General features: G+C 52.1%; 1 protein-coding gene and 1 long non-coding RNA gene across 2 annotated transcripts in view; one reads left to right on the plus strand and one right to left on the minus strand.

Moving 5' to 3' along the window:
- The window catches only part of LOC125327704, a 95,335-nt gene that overhangs the window by 63,603 nt on the left and 22,592 nt on the right, over positions 1-9,140 (plus strand). The gene's annotated exons all lie outside the window — the stretch shown is intronic.
- Positions 2,267-5,426, minus strand: LOC125327425. The gene is made up of 9 exons (XR_007204240.1): positions 4,402-5,426; positions 4,282-4,323; positions 4,047-4,193; positions 3,843-3,922; positions 3,693-3,765; positions 2,677-2,737; positions 2,544-2,585; positions 2,394-2,447; positions 2,267-2,300 (listed from the first exon to the last, which is right to left on the minus strand). It is a non-coding gene; the product is annotated as an uncharacterized LOC125327425 (long non-coding RNA).

Below are 9,140 nucleotides of genomic sequence, written 5' to 3' on the forward strand. Positions count from 1 at the left end.
ATAAATACCAAGGTAAAATCCCTTTTCTCCTTCTAACCATGTCTGACTCTTGATTTTAAGACCAGGAAAAGGCAGCACCAGGGTTACTGCACTGTGCTGACGCTAGGGGGAAAATGGTGCTGTTAGGGGTGGTGTAAGGGCTGGTGCACCTTTTCCCTGTATTCCTAACCTCCACTGTGTACTCTCCACCCTGTTACGGAGGCTCTTTGTTTGGCTGCACCCAAACCTTGGCGATGAACATCGCCTCACAGACAGGATGGGACCAAGGAAAAACAAAACCCAGATGGGGGAAAACAAAAGCTCACAGCTGGGTGTTTTCTTATTATAAAGTTAAAAATTAGTTGAAAAACTTGAAAGGCAAAAATCACACACACAAGGTTAGAACCAGTCAACACACACGCTCTCACAGACTGACACACGCACACACAGACAGACACACACACACACAGACAGACACCCCTTCTTCAGCTCACACACTGACTGCAGCCCTTACTCACAACACTCCACTGACAAAGACACATCAACACATCTTCCAACTGCTGCTCCATGACCTGGAAGGGCAGACTGTGGGAAAAGCGGTAGCATCGGTGACTGCAGGGATCGGAATCGACCTTGGGGACCTGCAAGACAACATGAGGCAGTCTACAAGGAGCTGACAGCTCGGAGTTATCCCCATCCACCAGGCCCATAAGTTTTCTACACAAAACCCCACAGACAAGAGATGAACCACAGAGTTTTACAACTGTTCAACCCAGCCACGACTCTACGTGCCAGGGCAGGGCAACTCCAAGTGTAAGCACACCAAATAGAAGCAAAGATGACACGAGGACTTGAGATAACTCTCAGAAGATAAATTCTTGAGCTCGACATGCTTTGAGGCAATGGAACCTATGGCACTACCACAGTGAGGAGGGTCTAATACACTTCATAGAGAAGTCCATGGCCCAGGAAAAGAAGATACTACCAAAAGTGAGAAGGAAGATGGATGAGAACATCTTGTGTACTTCTTCTGGTCTCCAAAAGCAAAACTGTAAAGATGCCGGAATGAGCCCGATCCGGGAAAGGACGCGAGCAGAGACCCCCGCTGCCGCTACGGCCCAGAACGAGGCCGATAAAGCACCGAGACGTAACAAAGCCCTGTGACACAGGAGAGGATGGACACAAACTACAGAACATGGACACAAATGACATAACACAGGCACGAGCTGAACCTGCCCAGCAATGGGCACAAGATTCCTAGAGCAAGATGAGCCAGAGGCTGGCGATGCCGAAGGAAAGAAGGCTCTATGGCAGCAGCACGCGACAGTGAAACGTAACTCCTTCCAAGAAGCCAGTGCCAAAGCTGCTAAGAGGATGCTTGAGAAGCTCGGCAGGCCTAGAGAACGAGGCAATGACTGCCAGGTGATACAAAGGGATCCCTAGGGAAGGACTCTGCCATCAAAGGCTGAAGTGACGTTGCAAAACGTGACCAACCAGCAAGTGGCCAAGATGCCTGTGGGCGGCTACGCCAGCGAGGAGGTAAAATGGAGACCGTGGCAATCGTGCCAGACCCGAAGGCGAGCTCCTCGGGCAAAAAGATCCACGATGATGGCGAGACTCAAAGGCCGATGACACGAAGCTCATGACAACACAGAGATGGGTTGGAACTGCCCTGCCCAGCAAAGGCTCGGGTGATGCTGAGGAGAAACCCTCTCCCTTTGCTTCCAAGGGGCCCTCCCACAACAGCCCCCTCCTCTAAGCTAACTTCCAATTGCCTCCTGGAACTCCAAAGGTTTTTCCCTTCTCCCAACCACAGCTCCCAACACTTAGCTCTCTGAAGACAAGCAGGCAAAATCCATCCTGAACAGAAAAAATGCATCAGCACCACAAATGTCAACACATTCCCCACGGTCCGCTCTGGCAGCTGTGAAAGATGGAGAACAAGGAGAAAATTCAGCCTCTGACAACACACGCCAAAAGAGACCCCTTCCACGAGGCCCCCTCCCTCGAAACTGCCGAGGCTCATCGCTTACCTGCTCTCTCCAAACTTCAGCTCCACACCTGCTCACGGTACCTAAGACAACAAAATAGAAAACATCACTGTTGCCCTCAACAAGAGCATCCCCGGGCTACTCCACACCACTGCCCCGGCTCACCTCAAATCTTGATCTGACTCTGGAGGTGGCCAGGACAAACCTGCACAATGAAAAGGGACACGCTCAGCACGCTGCCATAGACCGCTGGCCTATCAGCCACCCCACCTAAATGCCAACTCACCTGCTCGCCTCTGGCCCTTGGCACGCCCAGGGCGGCAGCAGCACCTGCAGAGAAGCAAAGCAAAACCACACGAAACATGCTGAGAGACTGTGAAACCACAGCCTCCCTGCTCCGACTGAAGTACACCACACCTATACCTTAGGCTTGCACCCTCCAGCATCCAGGGCCAGGACATCCTGCAAGTGGACCACCTAAAACACACAAACAACAATGGATGCTTAGAGCTGCACCAAAAATTGAAACACCAAGGCCGTAACAACTCATTTTGTCCACCGCTCACTGCTCACCTCACTCCATCAACCTTGACTGCCAATATCCAGCATTACTTCCTGGGAAAAAAAAAAAAAAAAAAAAAAAAAGACATGGAACAAGGCTGTAACAGTCACCATTTACAATGCCCCTGCAAAGACAGTGACTGACCTTCCCATGGGAACCCCCTCACCTGGTATGGGGCACTCTGCCAGGGATTTAATCCGTCTGCCTCTGAAAGAAAGTTATTACACAAGTCAAGGTGCTGCATGGTAACTTAACAGCTCCAGCCATCCTGCATCAACCTAGGAATACCATCCATCGAGAAATGAACAGTACAGTCTTAGTCCCATTACACCCACACCCCAGACTATGCAGCAGGGCAGAGCAGCTCCAGGCCAAGCACACACAGAGGCCTGTCATGCAGGAGATGACAAATGACGGGATGCAACAAGGAGAGAAAACTCTCAGCAAGAAGAATGACCACAGGGACCGAGAGAAGGCAGAAGGAGATGACCTAGGCAAGACCAACAATGAGCCAATGAGGCTCGAAGAACCCGGGCAGAAGAAGATGCCAACAGAAGGATTCATTCCAGGAGCCACCTGGCAAAACCACAAAGATGGATGCCTGAGAACTGCACCATCAGCATCCTCTATCTATCTCCACATCCTTACAAGTCCTAATCCACTCTAATGGATCACTGTGATGCACAGCTGCTGATACAGCTCAGAACAAGACCATAAAAGACGTCTGACTCAACGCTTCTAAAGAGAGATGCGATTCCGATGGAGTCCGAGCTCGCGGGTCAAAGGTTCAACGGTACCGGCACCGGGCCGAGGAATGTGGAATTGGAGATGCTAAGGATGATGCCTGGCATTTTGGATAATCCCCTCAAAGGGGTAAGGCAAAAGACATCCAACACAAGATGCCCAAAAGACACAGAACACACAATAGACAAGTGACACGACACGCACTGGGACTGCTCTGCCCTGCGCACCTCAGCGTTGTGATCAAAAGTGAGACTTCCCCTTTACGTGGCCTAAGGGGCTCTTTCTCAGACATCCCCGACTCCAAAGCTTATTCAAAAACCCCTCCTGATGAGTCCCGACCCAGTACCCTGCTTTCATCCCCTCTGTGGGGTGTAGCCCTCGACTTATCTCTCGGATGTCTGGGGATGTGAATCCACGTCGGGTGCAAAAGACGGCCGCCTCGCCATCTGGGAAGGTCCTGCCCTCAGTGGGCTGTTCTCCCTTAGTTGGCTACAGGAAAGAAAACCAAACATCAGTGCATGAGCTGAACAGCACATCAGCCAAATCCCAACAATTCCACTACTCACCATCTCCTAAGAATGCCCGGGTCCTCGGCCCGCCTGCTCCGGCCACACTCAGAGGCCGATGCCGTCGTCGCAGGGCACACCTGAGTTAAGAGGAGACAAGGTTCCGTGGCACTGCTGAAACCTGAGTGGGACCTCGCTCCTCCTCCCCACCTCCCCGACTTGCTGCAAATCCTCAACCATTGCTGAAGGCTACCCAGAGAGCACCTCCAAATGGAAAAGGTAACAGCTTCATCACAGATTCCTGTAATACTTCCAGAGGGCTCGCAAGAGCAACTCGAGGGTGCCAAACCAGCTCTGTCAGCTGGTCAGCAAGGGGGCTCAGCCCTGGTAGGCAAAATACAAGTGGAACACCTGGAACACACAAATGGATGCTTAGAGCTGCACCAGAATTTGGCACCCAAGCAATAACAACTGGTTCTGTCCACCAGTCACTGCTCACCTTGCTCACTTGACCTTGACTGCTGCTATCTGGCTTCACTTCCTAGAAAGAAAGACAGAGGACAACCCTGTAACACAGCCACTGTTTATACCACCCCTGAAAAGCCAAGCAATGACCAACCTTCCCAGGGGGAGAAGGGGCAAAACAAAACAGAAAGGCACGTGCCCACACAGGGTCCAAAAGTGTCACATTGCCGGGGGAGTTTCCATCCAAAACCGTTCAACCGTGACCTCTTGCTGCAAGGGTCTCTGTCACATTGGACCAGCAGTTTGAATGCTACAGACCACCTGTAAAACACACAAAAAAATGCTTACAGTTCCATCACTAATACAGCAACTCCAGTAGCACCCAGTTCTGTGCTGGAATCAATGCTCATCTCCATTGCTGGTACTCATCCTGCCCACGGGTCCCCTGGTGCCCATACCCCACTCCACCTACCCCCCACTCTACTCCACAGGACAGAGCAGTTCCAAACACAAACAACACATGATGCTACAGTGTGACACAAGGATGATTAAAAAAGCTCTCAGCAAGAAGAACAACAGCAAGGATCGACACGATGCCAAAAGAGATGACCAATGGTATGGCAACCGTGGACACAGGAGGCTCTCAGGAGCAGAAGAAAAGACTGGAACAGTGACCTGTTCTAAGAGCTGTCAGTCACAATGATCAAGATGGCTGTGAGACAGTGCCACATTCAGAATGCTCCCATATCCTGACAATCTTACAAGCCCCAGGGCATTACAGCTCACGGCTGGAAAGGATGGATGGCAGTACAGCCGGGAACAAGGCCTCAAAAGACACCTGACTCGGTACTTCTGATTTGGGATGCCAAGACACAGCCAAGCCCACCGTAAAAGAACAAACGAGATCGGCATCGTGCCGACAAGAGTGAATGTTTAAGCACCTGGAGATGATGGCTGACACTTGCAATAAGCCCCCTGAGGGGAAAAGGCCTCCGAGATCTGATCCAAGGGAGAACAAAGACACAGAAGACACACTGGACAACACAACACAGGCTGGAACTGCTCTGTCCTGCACACCCTATGGTCTGTTCACAAATAGAGCCACTCCTTTCAGCTGGCTTAAGAGGCCCCTTAAAGGGCATCCCTTTCCCCTATGCTAATTTTTAAATCCCTCCTGGCAATTTCCAACCTGCTATCCTCCCACCTCTGGATCCCAGCCTCCAACTTAGCTTTTGGATGACTGGTGACATGAATCCACACTGGACACAAAACGAGTCCACCTCAGCTGTCGCAGAAGGCCCCGTGATGGCTGGGTTAGCCTCTTCATCAGCTACAATAAAGAAAGCCAAAATCAATGCCTGAGTTTAGTAGCCAAACCCCAACAAGTCAGCTACTGACCATCTGTCCTAAGTGCACCCACGTCCTTGAGCATCCCTCTTCATCCCAAGACAAAGGTTGTGGCCATCATTATAATGGACACCTGGGTTAGCAAGAGTTATGTGGTGTTTCTGTGAGCACAGTGGGTGCATCTGTGTGCCTTAAAACACATAAATGCATCTGCTGTGCTTGCAGGAAAGCCTGACAAGGCCCCTGAATAGACACCATTTCCCACCACACTACTTTCAAAACCTCTCCTAGCACTTCCTAACTTGATACCCTGCTCATGATCCCTCTCACAGTTGCAATCCTCAACTTACCTATCAGAAGCCTCCAGCTCAGACATCATCTCTAACACAGGGCAGGTTCCTCTTGTGGCACAATGAAGCTGCTGAAAAATTTGAAGTACCATACTTGACACAATCTGCAATATCAAGAAGTTGCAATGCTCCTAACAACAACAACAACAACAAAAAAACCAAACAGGAAATTACAGAAGCACCTTACCACCCCTGAACACTCAACCCAAAACCATGAGCTTAAATACTCCCTGCACTCAATGCCATCTTCTTCATGGTGTCTCCAAAGCCTCTGCTGCTTTAGATGCCAAAAGCACCTCCTTAAAAACAGCCAACACAACCTGAAAGAGCACCTTCATTAAAAGAACAGAAGAACTCTTCCCCCACCCCAGCCCACAAACACAAGGAGCTCCTGGGCCCCAGGGCTGGGGTTAATAGACCCCTGGCCGGGCCCCTCTCGCTCTCACCACGCCCGGGAAAAGGGAGGAGGCAATTTTACCATAAGGGATGGAAGCTCTGAGAGGAGCTGCAGCTGTTTGGCTGCTCTGCCTTAAATTCCAGGTGAGTAAAGGGCTCCGTAGATGCTTTCTGTTTTACTACAGCTGCATCCACTGAAAGGGTAAAAAAGCTTCTTGTTTTGGCTGCGTAGACACATGAGTTGCATGATCCCTTGTTAAGTTCTGTAATTGGTCATTAGTAACTATTGGGTAGTACTCCATACAGGACTATGGAGGGTGGAGAAGAATAGTAATAATTTACATGGTGTAACTCCTGTTGGGGCCTCTAATTAGGGCTGTATTCACTATAAATAAAACTAAAAAAAAAAAATGGGCTCTCTGGCAGCAGGAGGGTTTTGTGTGTGCTGGGCTCGCTCCCTTGTGAGAGATTGGGTGCCAGTACCCAGCTAGAAGTGTCCTGAAGTACAGATTTAAATTCTTAAAATGCTGAAAAAGGGGGCGCTTCCTTCAACTGAACCCCTTAAAATGAGGGACTAGGGAGCGTTTGTCTCTACTTAAATAGATGCCATGGCAATAAATGGGTTCTCTCTCCTCTGAGTCCCCTAAAATACTGGAAAAAAGAGTGGCTTTCCTGAGTTCAGGTCTCTCCAGTGATGGAAAAAGGGTTTATTTCCCCCTCCATTCAAACCCTTAAAAAGGAGGGACAGCAGGGCTTTTCCCTCAATTTAAACCATGGGATGATGAAAATGGGGGAGTTATGCTCAATTCCAACCCATAAAATAGCATCCTCAAGGTTTTTCCTTTCTATTAAAACTGGAGAACAATGGAAAATGGGGATTCCCTGTCAAGTGATACCCCTAAGAGCATGGAAAAGGCAGGGTTTCCTTCAAGTGATACCCTTAAAATTGCAGAGGAAGGGGATTCCCCCTCAATTTAAACACAGACAATTACAGAAAAGGAATCTTTCTCCCTCCGTTTAAATCCCTTTTCTCCTCATAACCCCCCTTTTTTTCTGGGGGCACTGGGGAAGGGCTGCCAAGATGAAAGGGGAAAGTGGAATGTTTCCCTGGGACCCCACGTGCTGCCCTGCCTGCTCAGGTGCTGCCCCTTGGCACGAGGGGTTTTCCCTGGGCATTTTCTGGGAGCAGTGCTCTGTGCCCAGGTGCCTCCGGCTGCTCCCCAGCTCCTGCCGCGTGCTCCGACCATTGTCCCTGGAGGGACACTCGGGATGCCCCCATTGCCCCTCTGGACCAGCAGCTCCCTGCACAGCTGTGCCCGGGGAACCCTCTGGGAGCGGCCTCTGGCAGGAGCCGCCCCCTCCTCATCCTGGCCGCTCACAGCTGGGGCTGCTGCGCCTTGGAGCGGGGGCTGAGGAGGAGAAAGGTCCTGCTGGTCCTTCCCTGCCCTGCACAGCCCTTTGTGTGCCCCTGAAACACCGGGGTGCCGGGCTTTCCTTGCTGTGGGGGACTGGGCGGTTCTTTGATCCCAGACTCTGCTCTTCCCCGGGCACTGCACATGGACAGGGGGCAGAGATGGGCCCTCAGAGGAGCGGGGGCTGCTCCTCGCTCTCGGGGGGCCGCGGGCGCTGCGCAGCCTTGCCCTCCTACTTCCCAATTCCTCATTTTGTGCCTCCTTTTCCCTTGGGGATGCGCCCGGGCCGCATTCCAGCGGCCGCCACGGCAACAGCGCCTGCGGGCGGTGGGGCGGGGTTTGCCGCGTGATTGACGGGGCCACAGATTAATGGGGAGGCCGGGGCGGGCCGAGGTCTGGCCAATGGGGAGGCGGGGCGGGCCGAGGTCTGGCCAATGGGGAGGCGCGGCGGGCCGAGGTCTGGCCAATGGGGAGGCGTGGCGGGCCGAGATCTGGCCAATGGGGAGGCGCGGCGGGCCGAGCTCTGGCCAATGGGGAGGCGGGGCGGGCCGAGCTCTGGCCAATGGGGAGGCGTGGCGGGGCTGCGCGCGGTCAGTTCGAATCGGCGGGAGCGGTTGGGGCGGGCGGGAATGGACGGGCCCGGGCGGTGAGCGAGGAGCGGGAGAACGGGATGGGGAACGGGGGAACGGGATGGGGAGCGGGATAATGCCAGCACCTTCTCCTGCTTTAAGATATCGCCTGGAGCCCGAGCTCGGGGGGTGCAGGCAGCTGAATTCCAGGGAACTCTGTCAGGTGCCCCCAGGGACATTGAGGGGGCTGGGGGATGAGGGTTACAAACAGCAAATTCTATGGAACATAGACCTGTCCTTGCCCTGACCCTGCTGAGCTTCCCTGGAAGCTCTGCTGGTTCCTGACACAGCTGGTGTTAAATAGGCAGCTCTCCATGGGAATATCCATGCTCCAGGAGGCACTGTGAGGTCAGCGGGTTTGCTGCTCCTTTTCCCTTTGTTACCTGTGGCTGCCATTGCTGGTGTTTGTTTCCCTGTTACACACACACATGCCAGTGAAGGACTGTGATTCCTTCTCCCATAGCTTTGCCTGAAAGCCCCTTCATTTCAAAGTTATAATCATTCGGAGGGAAGGGGGTCATATTCTCCATTCCAAGGGAGATTCTCTCCTTGTCTTTCAAACCAAGACAGCTCCTTCTGCACTTGCCTTGGGAGATAATCCCTGGCTGAGTGGTTCTTTCCTGGACAAGAGGTTGTACCTCGGAAAGTTTCTCCTTTCCAATGGACAGGAAAATGGGAGACACGGAGAGAAAAACCCTCCCAGATGTGGGAGTTGCTCTGCTCTCTTCATTATTAACAACTCTGTTAATAAATGCTTTT

Source organism: Corvus hawaiiensis, chromosome 6 (genome assembly GCF_020740725.1).
Source record: "Corvus hawaiiensis isolate bCorHaw1 chromosome 6, bCorHaw1.pri.cur, whole genome shotgun sequence".
NCBI classification, from domain to species: domain Eukaryota; kingdom Metazoa; phylum Chordata; class Aves; order Passeriformes; family Corvidae; genus Corvus; species Corvus hawaiiensis.